We start from the raw sequence: 22,162 nt of genomic DNA, 5'->3' as shown, positions 1-22,162 counted from the left end.
TATGAAATGCTTCAGCTCTGAGGAAGATTTAATGGTGCTCACAGCACTGTAGCTACCTCCATCTCCCATTGGTGCCACTCATTTACGTGCAGGTGAAACATAAAACTAAGGGCTATTAAAGAGCCCACAGTTTTTCCAGGAAGGAGGGTGTTAGGTCTGCATTAGATCCTGGCACTAATCCAGAGCCTGTAATCACACCTTGCCAACTGTACCGAAAATTTCCCCTATGAGTTCCTTTGGCAACACCCCATTTTACAGAGCTAAGTCTGTGCAGAGTGACAGCAGCCTTTCAGTCCAGCTGCATTTCAGTCATAGGAAAATAACCCCCTGGGCACAATTTATTAAGCACTCTGGGACATCTCTGGCAGTTTTGTTTAGTGGTTAGAACATAAGAAAGAGCATCAGGATTCAATATCTGGTTATTTGATGACTGAAAATAAGGTATTTAAATTTTTGTGTGCTTTCGTTTACCTGCCTGTGAAATAAGTAAAACAATATTGCTAAAAATATATATAGTCCATAGCTACCATTTATGATTTGCATAAATATCCCTAAATCCACTCCAACTCCCTACAAGCCAGCTACCCAAAAGATAAGCATTAGCTGAAGGTTTATGCATGCATTGTTTCTTCTTTTTTCTTTTCTTTCTTCCTTCTGTGGGCTTCCACTCAGAAAACAGATGGTCTCTTCTCACTGACATTTTCTTACAGTTTTTAAATGATGCTGCAGTAGGGGAGAGCTGAAATGTTCAATCTAGAGCTGTTCAGTCTCAATCTAGGTCCATAATTAACAGTAGCTAAGTGAAGTTTAATAAGGGCAGCCCACTAACTTTTCTGGTTTTTTTCCCATTGCATTCACAACAAGGCCATAACGAATGTGCAGTTCATGGAGTTTCCCCTGATCATGACTCCCTGGAATATTTAGTGTTTACCTTTTGTGATAATTAAAGGAAGGGAAATGAACCCTAAAGGAAGACAGAGTGACATCTAATATTCCTTAATATTCTCTTGTTTCTTTAAGTGATGGTTTTTGCCAAAGGAGGGCCTCCCTTTCTTATCATCAGCCAGGTCCTGACCCTGGGCCAGGGATCCTGGTTGTAACTTGACCCTGAGACCAGGTGCGTGCCTGCAGGTCACAAAGCTGACAAAAAAAAAATAGCAGTCCATGCTGCAAACAAGCCATTCCTGAGCACTTTATTGCCTTTAACTCTTTCAAGCTCTCTTCAGGCACAAGCACTGGAGTGACTGCCCTGTGTAGTGAAACTTGCTGCCAATGCATCCCATGCCTCTGCAAACCTGCAGCGTGCAGGGATAACCATAGATGAGAGCATACACAAACTAGACCTTTCATTTGTGTGAGCAAGTTTATTGTATCTGGTTGAAAATGGGGCTGAAGGAGTTTGTGACCTGCAGAGCCGTTTGCTTCCTTCTTCCCCTTTCTCAAAACTGTTGCTAAATCTCAGGGATTTTACAGGGATTGACTCTGGGATGGGTGAGCTGCTCCAAGTTTCTGCAGCGGGTCAGGCTCTGGAGACTTTCAAGTACTGCCTCAGATGTGCCTCAAGAGGAAATTCGTTGTTAATGACTTCACTCAATGCAGTGACTGCAGTGCTGGACTATTACACACAGAGAGCAAGTGATGCTGAGGAAACTCCCAGATGCCCTTTGCAGGATGGCAAGGTTGTTCTAAGCCTGGCCTAAAGTACATGTAGTCTAAGCATCTGGCTGCCCTAAATTCTTCATGATTTGGAGTATGGCTTACTCATAGGTACTCCTTTCTCCAGCAAACCCCAACAATATATGTAATATATTCCTTTTTTTTTGCCTGCTGCTTTTTCTTTCTCTTTTTTCCCCAGCCTTCAGCATGTCCCCAGGTCATCCCTGCAAGCCTTTGTCCTCACCTGAAATGTCTGGAGACTTTTATGGGGGGTTCCTGTCATCACATGCATCCCAGTGCATGGGCTTTTAGGCAGACTCCTCAAACTATGAATTAAAAAGCACAGGAACTGACAGCCCTGTGAACTACCTGTGAAAAATCATACCTGGGTTTATGAAGCTATTATGTCTTCAAGGACATTCGGCAGCAATTCTTGAAGAGACAGTGTTACAGGGGGGAAAAAAAGGCTTTTTCAACATCAGTATCTACTCTAGTCCTGGTACAAAATGAATGCCACTAAGTAATAAGTAGGCTGCATTGTTATGAGCATAGAGAGTGATCCAAAATCTATTAAATAGGAGAATTTCCAGTGATATCTGTGGTCTGTGGTTGGGGTCTTCAGACAGAAAATCTCACTGGTATCCCATTTGCATTGTAACAGTCTCATAACAATTTGTGCAGTAAAATCATTACCAAAAGCCATTAATAATATGAATACACGAGCAGTTCAACTCTATCCAAAGGGGCTAAGCTCCCCCCAACTTCTAGAGTCATGCACACTTAAAGAAATCAAAGCTTTCCCTTTTCTCTTACTGGTCATAGAAGTAAAAAAAAAATGTAGTCAGTGTTGAATGCTTTCTCTCTTCCTTCCCCCTTTTCGTTTTTGCTTGCTGCTGAAAAAATAAAAATAAAAAATTGTCAAATCCATTTTAATGACACTTTATATAAAGCATTTTTCCAGACTGAGATTGTGGACATCACTATGTTCCACCCCATCACAAACTTTTATGGCTGACTTATAAAGTCACAGAGAAGGAGATGTATAAAATTCCTGCAGGCCATGGATACCAGAAAACATATTTGGAAGCTTAGGTAGGGTTCTGTGGAGACAGCTAATATGTAATTGAACAGTTACCCTCCAGTGTAGAGATATCAAAGAAAGCAGATACCTGGTTGATCAGGTAAAAGCGCATTTCAAAAGTTAATTTTAAATAGTTTGAATTTGGTGCTGTAGATTTATAGTCACATTTTCTCATCAACACAATCAACAAAAGATACTTAACCAGAAAGATGCTCGAGTCATGGAGATCCAAGACGTAAAGCCAGTTTATCTCCCAGCTGCCTTGTGAGATCTTCCCTCAAATTAAAATGGTCATCCATACAACACACATTTAGAGTGTACACAGCTAAATGTACCTTCATGGCCACATGTACCCTTCTGCAAACTCAGACTGGACCAACCAGTTGTACCTCCCAGCTGTAGATTTCAGCAAAAGAACAAAATCCCTACAAAAGTCCATTAATGTGTTAAAATCAGCACATTTGTGCCAGTGCATCATACCTTGTATGATTTAAATTGGTACAAGACCCTCATGGATTGGAAACACTGTATTATCCTTTTCATCCCATTTATCTCACAAAGTGAATTTATTAATTCTCTCCATATCCCGAAAATTCTCTATTTTTCACGTCTTTTTTTTTACCACTATTGATTTCTTTCAGGAGTGCTAGGGATGATGCATTGGAAACACTGGAAGACCCAAAGCTTTCATCTGCTAGTCAGAACATCAGATAAACTGCATCTCCAAGTTTGGAGCGAAAATGATTGACTGGGAAATGATTTAATAATAACTTCTCCATGTGGAATTCTCTTTTAAAATGTATTGTGTTCTGTGCATGCCTACAGGTGTGTGAGTATATAAAAATAATAGATCTGGCTGAAAACTCCTCCGCTTTGGCAGTTTTCAATCTTTCTGGGTTTGTTTCCCAATAGAAAGCCATTCTTTTCACTGAAAACACTAACAACAATGAATTTGTTTACATGTCAATGAGAGAAAAATCCTTCATATGTTTTCACTGCTCTCCTGCAATACTCTTTTATTACCACAGTTATTAACTTTACCATTTGACATAGGGCCAGACTATTAGCCCCTAACAGCACACTGAGGAAGGGGCTGTCCGTGCCATAAACCTTGTCAGCAGAAGTCATGGAGTGCTTGCTCCTGGCCACGTGTGCTCACATGGCTGTGTTTGGATTCACACGGTGATGCCCCAGTCCTGTTTTGTGAATGCAAATGAAGGATAATTATCCTCATGGCTCTTGTTAATATTAAGCTTGCAGAGCATGGGGAAACTTGTCTTAGGCTGTTCCCTTGCACATCTTTGGGTTGGGGAGTTGAAGGCAATCCTGGTGCTGCTCATTTAGGGATGCTCCATTAGTGGGAAAAGGCTCAATGGCTCCTATGGTCAAGAATTGCCTGACCTTCTCTTGGGGCAGATCATACATACAGGTCAGCACATATGTATGCAGGCTGGTAAACATCTGCTAATAATATAGCAGGCTAATGAGCAAGAAGGACGTGCCCTGAGCTCTTCTGGAGGTGCCGAGGTGGGACTGTGAAATTTGGTGATCTGTCGAGTGTCTTTTTTGTGCACTGTCACGCATGGTGTTTCCAATCAGCCTCCGAGCGCCAAGAACCTCCGAGAGCAGCCAACCTCTCCGCCCTCCTGCGCAGCTCAGTAACTGCAGGCTTCCTCTTGGCAGGCATCTTCTGCACCCAAAATAATAAATAAATAAAAATAAAACCACTCTATAAGTGTCTGCCTGTCTCCCTCCCCTTTATGAGAAAACAGAGTGGGGGAAATGTTGCAGGTGGAGTAAGAAGAAAAGCAAAGAAAAAATCTGCTCAGACAGAGAGACAAAACAAGCAACTGCTTAAGGGATTTGGCAGCAAATGAAACTGCCCCCTTCCCCCTCCCCGTTTGGAGCCTGGTTCAGCATGTACTGGTGGTGGATCACAGTACCAGCCACACTGAGATACAGGCAGACACTTCTGTCTCACCAGCTGCTCTGACAATCCATTTTCATAAAGGAACGGGAGGGGAAGCAAATCTGCGAGATGGAGCTCCCGGTCACCGTGTGAAAGCTTCTGCCTGCACCGCCCCGTGCTTCAGGTGTCAGGGCTGTCAAAGGAGTTTGACAAGAGCAGAGTGGCTTTCCCTAAACATACAGCAGCTACAGCCAGGATGCCTTCAGTGGGTACACACATCCGGGCCTGTATGTTATACACAATGCGATTTTGGAGATTCCTAATGAAAACCTGAAATGCTGTGTTGTGATTGATGACTGGAAAAGGTGTTCTTCCCACTGGGCAGTTAATGAGACAATCGCTCCATGTTTGCTTAGGGAGCAAACATCTTAAGAAAATGGGCTCTGGCTACTTTAGGCATTAATAATATGCTGTATTTTTTTTCCTTAAGAGGTGTTAACCCTTTTGGCCAGCCCTGGCTAAGGAAAAATCTGGATAGTTAAGATCTGTCAACTTGTCTGCCTACATATATAATAAACTATTGTGTGACACAATGCATTTTTATGTAACTGAAGTGATGCATCCAGCAAAGATACATTTCAATGGAGGGGAATAAAAGTGATTCTTTACATTTCGTTATACAAGTACCAGAGCTTGTGAGGCACTTTGGAGTCCATCTGGCTGAAATGTGCTATATATAAATGTAAGATTGTTATCACCAAAAACACATTCTGTATGGTGTTTCTCTCACATATTTTTTTTGTTAATTTCAGTGAACCAGTTCTTTTTAATGAATAATTTCCATTGGAAAGCTTTGTTTTCCCTGTAACATAAAGCTTTTTTGGTTTCAATCCCTTGTCTGGTTTTCATTAGCTTTGCAATGAATTAGCCAAGAGGGCTTTTCCTCTCAGTTAGGTTGGGAAAGTACCACTGGCATGTGTCTGATTTTTGTGGGAAAGAGCCTTTTTTCCCTTTATTATTTCAATTATTAGTTTTGCTTGTATTTCACTACAGAATTCTTGCAATCTCAACAAGAAACCATGCTCCTACATTTTAACACGTGTGCCTGTGCACCTACATATCCCTTACATGCTTATCCCCACGTGATTCCTATCTCTGAATACAGTGCCTTATATGTTGCAATTATATAAATGCATGAGTGTTTGGAGCAAAAAGTCATACAAAGATTGCTTTTGAGCTTTTATCAATAGGTAATGAATTGGTTTCTAAATCCCAAGCAAGCTTTTCGGAGGGCGGCCTCAAATATGCCAGTCAAATTTTATACCCTTGTCCAAGCAGTCACCAAACTCTTTCACATGTAATATCCACTTCCTTCAAGGTCATTTTTACTAGGCCTTCATCAACAGAGTGCGGACATGTTTGGGTTGAATTTTTACCCTGTAACAGACCTGGACTTTTTTCAATGACATGGTCCCCAGTGTTGGAGCAGGCAGAAACATAAGAACAGTGTTACTCAGCAACCCATAATACTCTATGGCCCTACCAGTGTATTCAGCAAAATGGTTTTATGGTTCCAAGGTGAGTTCCACACTGATTCACCAAACCCTGCTGGAGAAAAACACATCAGAGAGATTCTATGTGACTGCTTTTTTCTGCAGAACTGGAACACGTTAAGCATAAAATACCCATCCCATCACAAACCAGCAAAGCTAGGCAGTCGTGTTTCCCAAAGAACTACACATGTAAACAGCTTCTACCTTAGAGGGGAATCATTTAAATCAAAAGATATGGTAAAGAAATTAAAACAAATGTATATAAATAATATTACATAATGGGTTGTGCCTCATTTTACTTGCATATGAAATGTTTTTATAAACCCCTTTATGACCTCCCCACTTGTGACTTCTGAGTCTTGTTATTATTAACTGAGTGGAGAATAGATCTTACTCTATCCCAGATGCAACTCCTTATGAATTCACCCTTTCATACACTGGATACTTTATGCATATGTATGTGTGTACTTTTCCTCCTACAAGTTTTTGCAGTAGGCAGAAATCACACACAATATAAGGGAGTTACATCACTCCTCCAGGCACCTTCCTTTGCCCATCATTAGCTTCCAAAGATAGACACAGGCCTCCAAGACAGCAATGGTAAGTTATCAAGCTTGAGCAAAAATCTTCTTGTGTGTGGAAAACAATGCTCTTGTAGAGCTGGAACTAGACCCCGATTAGAAAACTGGCTATGTTACTGCTTCGAACACTCCTACAGCTCTTAAATGGCCAGTGTCATAAAACCCAACATGAATTATTGCCTTCCAGCCAGCTTAGTATTTTCATCTGCAAACTTTTATTACATTGTTCAGCACTGACGTGAAATACTGGAGAGATTGCCCAGCTGCACAATGTGCCCTCTTGTCCCCATCTGCACCAAAGCTGCCAGCTGACCGCACACTGATGGAGAGCCCTGAGCGTTTTGTGACTCCAAACACACAGGCATGCCAAGGTGCACAGGTGGTGCATTGGTGACGATGGGCAGGTGCTTCCAGTGGGCCGTCAGAGCCCTGCATACCTGGACTTACCTCTACACTTATGTTCTCAAGGACCTTGAGGCAAAGTGCGGGCACCGGGAGCACTACCATGGTGTAATTGGTCTCTCAGTGCCTAGTTTGGAGATTTGGACCTGTATTTAATAACGGGTAAAGGAAATATTGAGCTCATTTTCTTATTTTCTAGTACTTGCAAGCCAGTGATGCCTTTGTAGAAGACCAAATTCCAAGCCAAGGGCATTGCTAAAAAGTAAGACCTAGAAGTTACCTTGAAGACAGCCTTCCGTGGCCTATGTAGGAAAGACAGCAGTAAAGAACTGAATAGAAGAAAAATATGCATAGAAAGAATCACAAATGAAAAATAAAAAAAAGAAAATTGACCTGTCCTGGTTCCGAAAGATTTAACTTGACTTTTCAGCCCATCTTAGCCCATTGACATGTCATTTTTCCTCCATCTCAGCCATCCAGCTCCAAGGTCTGCTACTGTGCATTGTGTGGCATTCAGATGAAACCTGAACGGAATCTGGACCCAGGAATTGCAGTTAAATTTAGCCACAGCAACTGTACAGAGTTCCTCTCCCAATTCTATCCTGAAGCTGTTTTGTAGGGTCTGTTCCAATTACTGTTCTATTATGAAGCTGTAACTGGTTATTAGACTAAATGAGATATCTGAATTCCATCAAATTAAGGACTTGGTTTCTATTTTCATGTCAACATATTGAAGGGCTAAATCATAGAATCATAGAATGGTTTGGGTTGGAAGAGACCTTAAAGACCATCTTGTTTCAACCCCCTGCCATGGGCAGGGACACCTTCCACTACACCAGGTTGTTCCAAGACCTGTCCAACCCAGCCTTGAACACTACCAGGGATGGGGCATCCATGGTTTCTCTGGGCAACCTGTGCCAGTGCTTTGCCACTCTCGCAATAAATCTTTTCTTCCTTATATCTAATCTAAATCTACCCCATTTCAGTTTAAAGCCATTCTCACTTGTCCTGTCACTAGCTGTCCTTGTTAAAAATTTCCAACGGAATAAGGAAGGGTTCACTTAGACATCAGTGGGAACAAGGTTTGTTCCATGTTCCCTATTTTATTCAAGCATTGAAAATGGCAAGAGGGAGTGATATTTAAGCCAAAATTTATAGTATGTTTTTCAGACCTTCACAATATTTCAAACGTGTTTGATGCTCACCCACATTTTCTGGCTCCTTTTTCAATGTTTCAATGAGAAGAGAATTAATAGATGAAAACTATTTTGCCATGTGTGGCAGTCCCTTTGGGCAACCATTTGTACATTTGAATGTTGGTAAATGATGGAAAGTTCAGTATCCATGTGAAGGTCATTTGAAAGTCTCAGAAAACAATTTTATATGCAAGAAACAAAAACATGATCCATTTCCTATTTCAATGGGCATCTTTTCCTACCACAATGACCCATGAGTTTGGGGTTTGTAAAGCTTATTCTCTGTCATACAAAGGCCATTTTTAGTGCAGTTTGAAGGCTACAGGAAGGGTTAACCTCTCAGCTGCCCTCCCACGCTGTGTTTTGATCGGTGCCCCAAGCTACAGGACAGATATCTCTTTGTTTTTCGTCTTTAATATCCAATTCCCAATTCACTTGTGTAGATGATGGGACTCTACAAAACTCCCTTTGTCCGAAGTAAGAGATGCAGCACTTACTCCTCAACTGACTTTTAATACTTGACTTTTTCTTTCTACTTCAGAAAACACCTGCTTGAGTAGCTTGATGACTAAAGAGCCTTTCAACCTCCCTGCCACCATTTTTAAATCTGATCTACTTCATAAGAGACTGAACACCATTGTGGCTGCTGCTAAGTTGCGTATGTGAAAAGAAATAGATGGTGTTGATGCAATTGTTAGTGGTTGAGTGGATGTCAGGAACCACTGCAATAGCTGACACAGCTATGGGGAAGTCTGAATCATGAGACTGAGACCATGGAATCTTATCCAAAGTCAGCAGAAGGTGGTATATTCATTCTCATAACCAGTGGGCTCTATATTGAATCCTGGAAGAACACAGAGATAGAAGATTATCTTATCCCTATGACAGGTTCTTTTTTAAATTTATATTTTCCCTCCATGCCAGAGGTAGTGCACAGCTGTAAAAAGATGGCACAGAAAACTGAGCAGGCTGGAGACAAGTTTGTATTAGCCTTACAAAAGGTGATGGTGAAGACATTGACTTTATCTATCCATCTAAACATCAGCAAAGAGGAGCATCAAATCAGCCTGGATACTGGGGACTGAAATTTTCACTTATCTGAGACTGCATTAAACCTTGGACACACCTGAGGCACTACTATTCAGTCTTCTTATGATTCGTATGCAAGAAAGGCACAAACAGTGTCAATTCTAGACACTGTGATTCAGAGATTTAATGAAACAGAAACCAAGCACAGGGAATCAAACTTTAATTTATAAGTTCATAAGTGAAAATAAGGTCTTTGTTCTTCCTTCTTGTTCACAACATCTAAAGCCTTGAGGAATAAACACTTCTATAGTCAACTTGTTTATAACCTTATGGTAGATTATGTTTATTTGTTGCATGTGTAAACCTCATGGTTACAGCAAGAAATAAAAAGAAAGAAAGAAATCAGAGTTGATTACAGCCAGCGGTGATGTGACTGGGAAACAATAGATGTATTGAGAGGAAAATCTCACAGCAGCCTGGAAACACACAGGAAAGAAAAGAAAAGGAAAAAAAAGGAAAAAAAGAAAAAAAGAAAAGGAAAAAAAAACACAAGAAGAAGGGAAAAGACAGACAAAGAGTGAGAGGGAATGAGAGATTTGTTATGCAAACATATTAACCACGTTGCCTGAAGTCTGCATTGCGTAACTGAGGCAAGAAATTTCTCAGTGCAAAATGCTCTGTGGTCGTTTGACTGCTTTTTGTTGGGTGGATGTTCTTTAGCAGGGAAAAAAAATGCATAAAGCAGTTCTTCCAGTAACCTCTGACTCCTTCTCGCCATGTCTCTCTCTTGCTTTCACTCTTGTTCTGTTTTTATTTATTCCCTGCAAATACAATGGAGAATAAAAATGTGGTAGGACCTGCTGGCGGCAACTATGGCCTCCGGATCCAATCTGACAAAAATGTCAAGAAACTGACAGTAAAATATGCGAATAAAATCCCTGTGAACGAGAACAAAACTCAGACTCACACCATCACTCTCTCCATTGTGGCTTTTGAGAGCATTTCTATCAGTAACTATGACTTTCTCTTTAAAAAAACACACACATATACATTTATCATATGTATTGTCTTCTAAACTCTTTCGTCGAAATCTCACAGGAGGGAAAAGGCGCACAGGAAGACAGGAAAGCAAGAGACATTTAGGGCAGGGAGAGCCGACGTTCAATGGAGAGACAGAGAACTGCATGCTGAGCACCAGACATATGGATCCTGTATGAAGCTGCAAGACAGACAGACTTCTGCTGCTCCCTTCTGTGATCATAAGATGAGGGAAACGCAAAAGCAGTGTCTAGGAAAGAAAGCTCCAAGCAGCACTCAACTATCCATAAGCCTGTGTTCGTTATCCTACCCGATGGGGAACAGCTCTCTTCTTTGAGTAGATGGTCACTTTGGGTGGATCTTAGAGCAGGAATGGATTTAAGGGACTGGGATGGTTTAGTCTGGAGAAGAAGTGACTTAAGTATGTCCTGAATATGGTCTTCTAATATACAAGAATTGTTGGAGGGAGCCAAACAATAAAAGACTTCTCTGTTTTCACTGCAAGTAGAAACAGAAATAACAGGCTTGAATTTTTGTATAGAAGATGTAGGTTGGAAGAAGTTTATTATCATTAATATATTTCAAACACTAGAACAAATTGTTGTGCAGTTTCCAAGCTTTTTAGAAACATCTGCATAAACATGTTTGTGAAGGATATAGGCGTAATTAGCCCTGGCTGGAACAGGGTTACACATCCTCTGAGTGTCTTTTCAGTCCTCCTTTCTGTGCTCCTGCTGTGGAGAATCCACTTAACTAGGCAGAAGGGTTTTATATTTCTGATCATGGGTGAAAGACAGCTCCTGCCATGAAGAGCTGGAGAATTGGAAGACCCGGATTCCCTTCTTGACTTTTACAAACTGTCCCCACACCTTGTGAGAAGCCAACCCATCTTCTCCACACACCTGGCTTGGGGAATGGCTCTTCTGCTTCAGAAATGAGGGAGCTAAGGGTGGAAATACTCTCCTGTGCAGAGTACTAACATGAAATGTGTATGACACGTATGTTCTACTTAGAGCTGTTTGGAGACCTAAGGGAAAGCAAAGTGGTGTTAAGACTTTAGCTGGAAATTTTCTTCAGGAGAAAGTTTCACCCTGCTATCTTGGAGATGTGCAAATATTCACTGAGGGGGTGTCGTAGAAAGGTCTATAAATAATCAAATATGAGCCCCCATATGAATTATGCATGGGATATTTGGAGAAAACGTGAATGTCTTGCACTAGAAGAAATCAGATCAGTGCCACTGAAATCACATTGCTATTTCTATGAGGTATTAACTGGAAGCTATAAGACCTCATTTTTAAAACTGGCTACAACAGGTGCTTGCAGGTCTGTTCAGATAAAAATCATGGCTTTGTGGAGGCAAATATTAAGAAGTCTCTAAAATGTGTTAATTTATTATGAATAGAAAGTAGTTTGATGTTACTTTTTAAGAAAAACAGTCACAATACAACATTCATTAGCCCCTAAGTGAGGCAGGGGCTTGTCACTCAATTAGATTTCTGACCCTAAATCATGTAGGCTCTTCTGAAAATTCTGTATCCTGCACCTGGAGGTGAGAGGTACAATATCAGCACAATGTTTTACTTATTATTCATTATATCAAACTGCATTGCTATTAGCAGTAATAGTGCATTTGCTCTCAGGAAGTTAAAACTAGAAAGAGCAAATAGAAGGGCTTTATGATTGAATATTTCACCACTATACTTTCCTGATATCTGAACAGAGCCCTATGGGTATAGAACCAAAACCAATTAATTTATAGGAAGTCCTTTAGTTGTACTTTATTTTCAATTTGGTTCAAAGATGCCTAGTGAAGGCAAGACTGCTCTAAAAATCTTTTGAATCAGCCATTCCCTGTTTTTCTCCAGTAATGACACTTTTACACCTCATTCTAAGTATTCCACTACATGGTTGTGCCTACAGAATTACACTTACTCTCTTCTCTATCTGCAACTTGGCAGGATGCCTTGTCCCACTGACCAACAACTAAATAGTCCAAAGGATGAAAACTCTTATTGATAAAATGAAGGACAATATTATTCCAATCTTCCCATCCCTGATTCAAATATCTGTCCAAAGATGGCACCTTTACTACAGGCTCTTGGAGAGGGGTCAAAAGGTCAAAATGGTCAAATATATGGAGTGCCATGTTTACCATATTTCAATATCAACTAAGCAGGTCTAGTTATTACTCACTGACATGAGGGAAAATGAAGAATAATTCCATCAATGTCAATGCCATTACAACATCATAAAATTGGCATAAGTTAGGAAAAAACTAGGCCTACTGCACTGAGGTTCTTTCATCTCCTCTGCATGTTCCCTAATTTGTCATTACTAGAATAGTTGCTATAACTATCCTGGTGAAAATATAAAAGAGAGACTTGCATGGCCCATAAACTCAATGAACCATTAAATAGGTGACAATAATCTTGATAGAAGTTTGGAATATTTAATTAGCACAAAAATGCACTTAGTGAGTGAGTTCAATTGCTATCACGGGTACTCCTCAAAATAATAGCCAAAGATTTTATGTGTCCATGAAATGCCTTAGAAGACATTTAAGAAAAGAAACAGACAATATTTCATGTATTAATTGAGGATCAGACATATCTGTAAGTGCCCAGTAATAAACATTTCCAAGGAAAGTTAACCTAGGTCTCCTGGAATCCCAAAGGTGACTTCGTTACACATGAAGTCATATAATTCATTGGCAACTTTTCGGTAGTAGGAGCTTATAAAAACACAACTGAAGAGCAAATATTTTACCTTTTCAACATATCAGGTTCTGCCTAATAGCACAAGATATTGAAAAGAAAAAATAATCATTGGGGATGATGCAGTATTTTCCCATTTTGGGAACTCTCTTCCCACTTGAAACTGCCAAACAGAAGGTCTCTGTTCATACAAACTCAGTACTCCATATAATTTACAGTAGCAGGGAGCTGTTTATATACATATTTTCTTCCCATGTGGCATTGCCTCCTTCACTGGTTATGATTGTAAAGACTTGTGTACCTCTAGATTAAGGAGTAGAGAGTAGAAGTGTGTTTATAATAGCTCTCTCTTTGGCACTTGTGCTGCCACTCCTGAAATATCACATCCAGATTTTGGCATCCATGGTTGAGGTTGTGTCTACATTAAAAACTAGTTCACAACAGTCAGAGAGGATCTGTGCAGGATCTGTACAGTGCAAAAAGAATGCAGAGCACCCAGTGTCTCCTTAGTATTTGGGGCTCATTGGGGTCAGAGCACTGTTTCTCACTTAGTTTTATCCAAAAGAGAATTCCACCTGGGACAGCTGACAGTGTAAACTAAAGCAGCCTAAGTGAAGACAATCATGAGATTTCCTTCAAAAATGTCATCCTGATCTGAACAAAACCAGTAACATAAATACGCCCTGAAGGTGCTGAAAAAATAGGGGGGGGTGATGGTAGTTTAGAGAACAGCCCATGAATAAAGAAAAGATTGAAAAACATTTTTGAGACAGAGCCTCTGAAGGAGCTGCTGGAGACAAGATAAAGCATTGACTTGATCTCAGTCAAAAGTGAGTGGGTGTAAGTACTTTGTCAAGTACCGAATACTGCTACTTTGGCTGGAGAGTGAAGATAGACAAATTTAGACCAGAAACACGATACATATATGTGTGTATATATATACACACACACGTATATGGTATGAAAGTATATATGTCTATAGACTTTTGCAAAGAAGTTAAATTTTAAAGTGGAATAATCACTTTTACTCCAGTTATAGCTTTCATTGCCTATTACTAGATGAAGTTTTCAGATTAAAATAATCTCTCTCCCATTCCCTTCCATGTTAACCCTAGGTTAGCCTCAGCAGTGGGACTTGAAGCAAAAAAAGAATTCAAGGAAATTTTATGACCTCTGGTATGCAAGTTAGCTGAAGAGAGAACTGCAATGGTCTTTTTGCTTTTAACTACCATCAATCTGTCATTCAGAGGCTGCAAGCTGAAAGCTGATACCCCATACGTTGCAGTGACCGTTCTAGGGCATCTCTACTAACAGATGTTTCTATTCTTGTCCAAACACCTTCCTTCAAAGTTCGGTTCTTGCTGTGACCTTCATACCATGACTTGTTATCTTTCTGGCAATGTTTCCAGAGGAGTTTCATGGACCAAAGCTGATAAAATAATTTGGATATAGGTCAGATAAAATATTCATAGATGTTTGCCTGCTTGTCAGTGCTAGAACACAGTCAAACTTCTTGATGATTTGTCACTTATGTTGTTGCAATAGATAAAACAGGCAAAATTTCTTATTTCCCTCATTTCATCAGAACTGCATAGAATCTAGAAACCCAAAGTAATTTCTGCCAGAGACATCAGCATAAAGAGAGGTTTCTCACTGACCATTTACCTTAACTGATCATTTTTAACATGCTTTCTTGTTTCCCTTGGACTGTCTATTGAGGGCTTTTTCATTCCTTTTTCTCCTGTGCTTGCTGTCAGTATGCAACAGTCAACCTGCAGCTTTTGCTTGACATTTGGTAGTCCAGATGCTCATGTCACTGCTCGACCTGTGGGTGTTCTTATCTTTGGAAATAAATAAGATACCATGCTAATACGTACGTCATCTTCCACCTGGAGTTAGGAAAGTCTCTCCTCATTATATCATAGTGGGCAGGAAAGGTCCGTGTAACAGGGAGTCTCTTGTGTGACACAAGTTTGTCCCCACCATGACCAGTGGGTAGCACAGTGGCTTTTAAAGCTTGGTGATACCCATCTGCCTATTTGACTCTGTTGAGACTTGGATTATCAAACATTTATAATGATGCAGTTAAACTTCATTTTGCTAGGGTTTTCTTAGATTTTCATGGATATTTGGATAAATGGGAAGAAGGGTCAGAAGAAAATTTTCTTTAACTTCTACCAATAAAATACTGCTAGAGAAACAAGAGTCTGTTTTACTTAAGTCAGAGGCACTCGCATGGCTGATCTATTCACCTGAATTTATATCTGTTCAAGAGAACAGAAAGTGCTAACAGGGCATAAGCATTATGCAAATTAGCAGACCTAATTTGGCTTTTTATCATGACTATAAAATTTTGGGGCTAGATTCAGTTTCTTAGAGTCATGCTCTTCCATAGGTCTTCAGGAGACATCTATACACCATGGATTAACACTTTAGGAAAGAGGGGCTGAATGGCTAACTCCAAAGTGATCCTGAACCTCTACTAATGGTTATAAGATCTGGAGAAAGAAATGCCCCCCCTTTATTTTCAAACCAGGAACTGCAGCTGTGGGAACAAACAGCATGTAATAAACACTTGAATGAAAGTTTGTGGGAGTTTTGCTATTGACTTTGAAGTTAGCAAGTCTGAGGCCTTTACTATGGAAGCTGTGATTCTGTTTGTGGTTTTTTAATGGCCAAAATATCCCACGGTCAGCTTGAGAGTAAGGATTTCATTTTTGGTCTTAAAAAGAAAGGCATGAAGGAGAATTCCATACTGTTGTTCAGTCTGGCTTTTATTTTGAAGGGCATTTCTTAAAAAAAAAAAAATAAAAAAATAGTGCAACTTGTGTGAAGAGTGTTGTGTTTAGGAAAAAAAGTTCAAAAAATACCACGCATGATTGATCTCAAGGCTGCCTCGCCGATCCAAAGACAACACAGCGCGGCAGTCAAATATACATTTTATGGGCTTTTGTCTGTTTTGCAATAACAGTGGAAAGCATTCTTTAATTAAAATTTAAAACCGTAACTGATTAATTTTCTGTGTAAACAATCCCTGTAAACATGGAAAGTCAGCATTTTAAGGGCACAGCGGTATAAATTTTGCTTCCTCTCCCGGGCGCTCAAGGGAAAGATGGCAAGAAGGGAGGGGGAGTGCAGGAAGAGACCCGGGAGGGGGAAAAAGTTCAAGGCCTTGGTGTTCTGTACTCAGCGTACACCAGCTGCAGGATCTCGCCTGCTGCCCATTTCTCTGTGCAGGAATGTTGGCATAGGCTCCCTGCTCTTGCTGGGCTATGATTTATTCTCTCTCAGATGCTTGAGGTTGATTTCCAGAGCACCCATTCCCCCCACGACATGACGCTGCGGCAGTGGGTTGTGCAGAGGGATGCACGGCTCCTATAAGATGGGGATAATGCCTTTAGCATGTTCTCTGCAGCTCTTTCCACTTCTAATGGTTAAACAAGTTTAATTGCAGCTTCTTTCTAACTTCTCTTGGCTTTCCCTGAAATTTTGTCATGATCTTTCATCAGTCATTTGTATGAAGCTTGACAAATGTTAAGGCCTAGGTCCTTAGAAGTACTTTTCAGAGGGATTTAGGTACCCACAAAATAAGAACTTATGTTTAAGTTTCTAAAATCTTATGGGTAAGGTCAACCTTATCTGCCTCTGGGTGAGAAAAGCAGCCCAGTGACTACCTGGTAGGAGTGGACAGCTGAAGGCTGGGTTCTTCCATTAGCACTGCAGGATAACGGGTTTAGCCTTTGGGAAAAGATCTTGACACACATCATTGAGTAGAAAAGCTTCCATCAACGAAAGAAGTGCTAGATCTGACACTTAGGATCCACTTTACCACCCTCACAAAGTAAGATAATACTTCATGCAAGCAGTTTTTAGCCATATCAGTGGCCAATGGCTTCAATGGGACTCCTTTGGAGTAAGATACCACTCCAGAGTAAGCATTGGAGCAGTGAGACTATGGTGATAGTTCAACTTTTTTTTTCACTACATTTTTCTTCAGACAATAAAAAAAAAAAGAAATATATGAGCACAGGAGTGAATATTTTATGTTTCTTTGCTCAAGTCTTGTTAAATGGCAGCACTATTGATGCAGTGATTCAAAAGGGTCAAATGAAAGCTCTGTGGGTGAGATGAGTGGCAGCCTTTCTGTCTTTAGTACAAGTATCTTCACATCTATTGTAATACAGATGCCTAAAGAAATTAATATTGAGCTGTTATAAATGCTCCTGCTGCCTCTACTGCTTTGCCTGTGGACTTAGAGGAATTTTATTGATGGTTTCAGATTGTGTTGCTGTTTTTTAAAAAAAGAAGTGATGTTCAAGGCAAACACAGCTCTGATCTAACTGGAAGGTGTTGCTGGTGCATGAGAGTTATTTCTTGTAATGTATGAGCCTTGCAACTTTGGCCATTCCAGCTCCCTTGTCTTAGCTGAGCATGAAACTGATTTTTCCTCATGCTTTTTTTATTCCTTGTCATTTTGCAGAAACCAAAATGCAATATTCCTCCCCAATAACACTCTTTCCTGCCTCTTCCCAAACAAGCATCCCCAAGAGATAAATTCCTCTGGAGGTCCAGCGCTGTGAAACATTCTCAAGGATGTCTCCCACTGCTATAATCTTGGAGAGAATCCTGCCATCTCACACAGCCCCTGCAGTTATTTGGTGAAACGGATCCAACTAAAGTTAATGGTAAAACATCTGCTGGAGTTTTACCCAGCAACTTTGATGGAGCCAGGATGTCAGCCACTGAATTTTGGCACTCTGCAGCAGACAAATATTGTGATCTGAGATTCTCAAGACAGCTGGCCTCCAACCTTCCTGTCTGCACACTAGAAATAATTTCAGAGTTTATCAGTTCTGTATCATAATCAGTTCACTCAGCCATAAAACCTGTTGGTCTCCTTACTTAACTATTTACCTACCTGCTAAACCACTAAAATGGCCATTAACTTTCTTATTCCAGTCAGTTATATTCTTACCAATGTGAGGCTGAGTTTAAAGGAAGGACACTTCATGACTTAAGTATTTTTCACCAAATAATTCATCCCTAGCATCTCTAAATCTTCTTTACTTTACCACAGTTTAAAAAGGATCAAACTGAAGCACAGGAGACATATGTAGAAATTAGTTTTGTTAGCAGGGAATATAGATTACATTGGAGGTGTTCTAGCAGTTGAGCTAAGTGTGGACACTGACGTGTCAGAGTGCTCTACTGACAGTTCCTCATCTTCACACTCCTGGCATTCAGAAAAAAGTGTAAGAAGAGTACACAGGCCAGCAGAGTTTGGAAAATCTTGGAAAATCCAAGGCAGAAATGGTATAATTCCCAAGATTTGAGTCCTCCAGACTGAAAGCAATTTGCTGTAGCTGTTGCACAGGTTGTTTGTTGAGGAGGAGAAGATTAAACAGGACACTCTATTCAGAGCTAGTGGTCACTCAGAAGATCTTGGAAGCATTCATGGAGAAGGACACAGCCAACCGAAGCTCAATCCTCGCCTTGCAAAGCCATCCCCATTGCACACAAAAGCGCCAGGAGCTGTTCCCATCCCATATTCAATTCAGCATAAGTACTCTTTTAAATGTTAGTGAAAGGGAATATCAGCCAGCCACAAAAAAGGACAATTACGTTATAGTTTTGAACTAAAAAGCCAATCTTTCTGCATTGAAATGAAACCTGAAAAGGCACAAGCGACGGGGTAAGGGGAGGAGGGACCAGGGAAAAGGAGGGGGACACAGACGAGGGACGGGACTGAGATGAGAAAAAGACTTCAGAAGCTCCGGCATTTGCTCAAGAGCCCTTATGTCTGTGAATGGTGCTATTTCTCTCATGCTACAGAGCCACAAAGTTGTTTCCACCCCCACCCCTCCTTCCTCTGGCAATGCGAACAAGATCATAAACGTCAGATGCAGTCTTGTCGCTTTAATGGTCTCATGGCTATGAATAAAAATGGCGCGGTAACAGATTTGTTAATTGACTTTATGTGCAACTGGCATACATTAGGCAGCTCCGTTAACACCGCTCACAAAGCTGGATGTGTTGCTGTTCTCTCCCACCGCCATCGAATTAAACTTTTAACAGTTGAGAGACCAGAGGGTTAAGCCTAGGAGGCTGGAGTGATATTTTCACTGCCTTTGATGACACACTAAAATAGAGAACGTCTCATTTTGCAGCAGAACATTGAGTCTGCGAAGCCGATGTACATGTGGTTACTATTTGCAGAATTTGGCATTTTCTATGAATAGCATAAAACAGGCAGTGGATCAGCTGTCATGTTTTGACAGGGTTGTCCTTTTTTTCCGAATGCCATTCTTTCTTTTTTTTCTTTCTTTCTTTTTCCCTTCATTTTTTTTTCTCCCCTTTATGCCACAAATCCACTTTTTTTTTCTTTTTTTCCACAGCAATCTATAAGCTGATGAATATTATATTAAAGAGACAGTCTGGCCATGCATCCAAAGGTAAAAGAAACCCTCTATCATGACAGATTGTGAACTCCCGGATGAGGGGAGAAGGGAATAATGTTTGTGCATATGGACCAGTATAAGGATCAGACATCAGGTTTTTAAATGCAGATTGCACAAATATCCACCAGGACTCATGTACACCTGAAAATCATCATGCCATGAGGCAGGCTTGAGATGTGCCCTTGGGATCTGTGTTTTAATCCAATGATTCTTTGATCTCCACAGAGCAAATGGACTTAATTTGTCTCTTCCTTGAGATCAAGAATGTAAGACTAATTTTGAGACACTTATATCTGTGATGTCTTACAGCAAACATTTCAATATCCTTGTTTTGATGCATGATTTTCAAAATTATGAGATATTTTATCCCACGGCTCTATACTGTCTGGTGAGAGGAAAAAAACCAAAACCCACCAACAATACTTATCTTGAAAACAAATTAATATCAACACATTTTTCCAGTGCCAAAAATCTCAGGCTGACCTTTCTAACCTTCTCACTCCATGAAGGCATAAATAAGGAATTTGAATTTCTTAGCTTATGTATTTTGGAAGAGTGGACGTGAAGGAAGAAAGAGGGGACATACCTCAGGAAGGAGCTCACAGACCACCACCGCTCCTTGCTCCATGAAGGTGTGGAAGGTCATGGTCTGTGCACACACTGTGTGGACTTGGAGAGCTCTTCACCTTCCAGCACTTTTTGTGTGCTTTTGTCCCCCGTTGCACATCCACGGAAGAGCGGGCAGGCTTTGCCAGCAGCCATGACATTTCAGGTGACAGGCCAGCCGGTGCTACCGTGTGAGAGAGGGCTCCAGGAGAGCCAGGGAAGAAGTAGATCTAAACAACAGAGTTATTGCCCAAACTCTAAGCACTCTCGCTCCCATCTGTTCGCCCTCACCTCCTGGGCATCTCCTTCACCTTCACGCACCACAGAGGTTGGCTTGACTCATTCTCCCTTGAACACGCTCATACTTTGGGATGCCAGATTCAGACATTTGTTACAGTTATTGGCACTCCACATCCAGAGATGAAGGTCCCTGCCTATTGATATTTTCCTCTTTCTTTATTCACATTCTTTAATTAGAATAAATTTCAGATTAAAGTTCCCAGCATTCAGAAGTAAACAGGAAAATTACTGTCCTGTTTCGTAAGTCAATTAACACATCAGCTTTTTCCATGGAGGGGGTAGTTAACATCCTATAAACAATGGATTGACCAGAATCTGCTGCCCTCAGCTCTGCTGCTTCTCTTGGAAATTTCTCCTAATAGTGTCCCCCAGTGGTTTCAGGAAACAAAAATATTAAAAAAGGTGAATGATGAAACAAATACAAAAAGAAATCATTTAATATGAAATTACTTTTCTCAGTGGAAACTTTTAAAGTAAGATTATTCCATCCATACCAGGGCCAGAGGTACCTTTACACTTGAAAACCATTGCATGATATGTCTGAAACTAGAAGGACTGTGTCTGTAAGAGGTGTTTCATTCCAACGCACCTTTTTGCGTACCAATTTTTGATGTTTCCTTGACACATTTCTTTCTCTTTTAAATTTTCTAGATAGCTTGTCTTGACAAAAGCACATTTCAGGTCAGACACAGACTGATCATGGAAGCTTTTAAACTCTTGCTGACCTGGAATTAGTAGATTCATGCAACTTTCCACCAAAACCAGTACACCATAAAATAAGTGTTTTACGCTACAGCAGTATTGCTGCCAATGCATAAAATAAATGTCCTGTATGTGCAACACCATAACTTAAGTCTAAAACACTATCTACAGATTTAATAGATGGATAGATATTGCTTTGGTTGTACAGGGCCTACCACTGTAAGTTGTTTCTTAGTTGTTTTTTTAATGCATTATTGGGTCAAACATATTTAATGACAGTGAACAGACAAGAGATCTACACAGATACACATGCAGCAAACTTCCACAGTCCCATGACATCCCTGAGCTTTGTATCTGTTTATCATCCATTCATTCATCTTCCAAATCCCTCATTAATTAATTTTTGTCTCAGTATCTTGATCTTCATCTCTCAGCATTTTATCCTGGTTCTTATAAGGAACAATGAGTCTAACTCATAACCAAGTTTAAGCAGAAAAAGGCAATAGGCCCTTGGCAATGGACAAGTGGAATACATAAGGGAATTCTGTTGATTTCAGGTGAGTTTTACCAAACTGTTGTTCAGGGAAGAAGAAAAAATAAATTATTTACTAAGGAATAAAACCAGTATAGAGCTGAAGGGGATATACATGCTTTGATTCGGAGTGTAATTTTGCCTCTGATGGAGGTTTTGCACCTCCAGAGATGAGTTTTATGAAAAAGCTTTATCCATTCACTGTTCTTGGTCAATATACATACCTGAAGATAGGATGTATGCACAGCCTGCAGGTATCTCAGCTGCCATAACTTCTATTATCACCTTCCTAGAGTAGGTTTCCATCCTTCCCAAGTCTGAGCAGCCCTTGCAGATACTCTATTATACGTAGTCACAAATTTATCCTTACAATTTTTTTTATGGGAAGCATTCAATACATTA

At 40.3% G+C, this 22,162-nt stretch overlaps 1 long non-coding RNA gene across 1 annotated transcript; it reads left to right on the top strand.

The window, feature by feature from the left end:
* Positions 1 to 309: 309 nt before the first annotated feature.
* On the top strand, positions 310 to 3,611 carry LOC113970173. Its single transcript, XR_003535063.1, has 3 exons — positions 310 to 441; positions 1,474 to 1,679; positions 3,379 to 3,611. It is a non-coding gene; the product is annotated as an uncharacterized LOC113970173 (long non-coding RNA).
* Positions 3,612 to 22,162: the final 18,551 nt, after the last annotated feature.

Source organism: Neopelma chrysocephalum, unplaced genomic scaffold (assembly GCF_003984885.1).
Source record: "Neopelma chrysocephalum unplaced genomic scaffold, ASM398488v2 Primary Assembly neopelma1_75, whole genome shotgun sequence".
NCBI classification, from domain to species: domain Eukaryota; kingdom Metazoa; phylum Chordata; class Aves; order Passeriformes; family Pipridae; genus Neopelma; species Neopelma chrysocephalum.
Note: the sequence above shows the minus strand (reverse complement) of the source record. Positions and strands in the feature narration are given on the sequence as shown.